The sequence below is a fragment of the Suricata suricatta genome, chromosome 2 (genome assembly GCF_006229205.1).
Source record: "Suricata suricatta isolate VVHF042 chromosome 2, meerkat_22Aug2017_6uvM2_HiC, whole genome shotgun sequence".
NCBI classification, from domain to species: Eukaryota; Metazoa; Chordata; class Mammalia; order Carnivora; family Herpestidae; genus Suricata; species Suricata suricatta.
This window is the reverse complement of record NC_043701.1, coordinates 6354114-6354698: the sequence shown is the minus strand read 5'-3', so window position 1 is coordinate 6354698 and position 585 is coordinate 6354114. Positions and strand designations below refer to the sequence as shown.

Below are 585 nucleotides of genomic sequence, written 5' to 3'. Positions count from 1 at the left end.
ATCCTAAAGGTCCTTCAGTAGTTAACGTCATTGCTCCTACTGACTGCTGCTGTCACCACAGACTGAAGAAAACGGGGAGATGCGGGCATATGAAGAGATAAGGCTGGGGCCTCTGACGACTGGAGAGGGACCTCCCTGGGGTGAGTTTGTGAAGGAATAAAATGCTGGTTTTATCAGCTCGCTTTGGCAGCACAAATATTATCAGCTCTCTAGAGATGAGTAGAAGTGCCCAACGTGTTGTAGGAGTCCTGGGTGTGACTATGAACGTGAAAGGTGCTTATTAGACACCTATTCTAAGCAGGGGGGTATAGCTCAGGGGTAGAGCATTTGACTGCAGATCAAGAGGTCCCTGGTTCAAATCCAGGTGCCCCCTGCTCTATTGGTTTTCCTATTCACAGTTGTTGCCAATATATTGATTTCCTTCCATCCATGCTAGTTACGATCGTCCCTAAAATTGGAAGCCACAGGTCAGCCTTGCACAAGGGCAATCTGGGTGGATTGTCTACACTAATACTCTGGGTATCCCTCCTCCTCTTGGCATTTAGCTCCCCCCCCCCCCCCCCGCTGCTTCTGTATGTATCTCAT

At 49.1% G+C, this 585-nt stretch overlaps 1 non-coding gene across 1 annotated transcript; it reads left to right on the top strand.

Moving 5' to 3' along the window:
• The first annotated feature begins 301 nt into the window (after positions 1-301).
• On the top strand, positions 302-373 carry TRNAC-GCA. The gene has a single exon. It is a non-coding gene; the product is annotated as a tRNA-Cys (tRNA).
• The last annotated feature ends 212 nt before the right edge of the window (positions 374-585 follow it).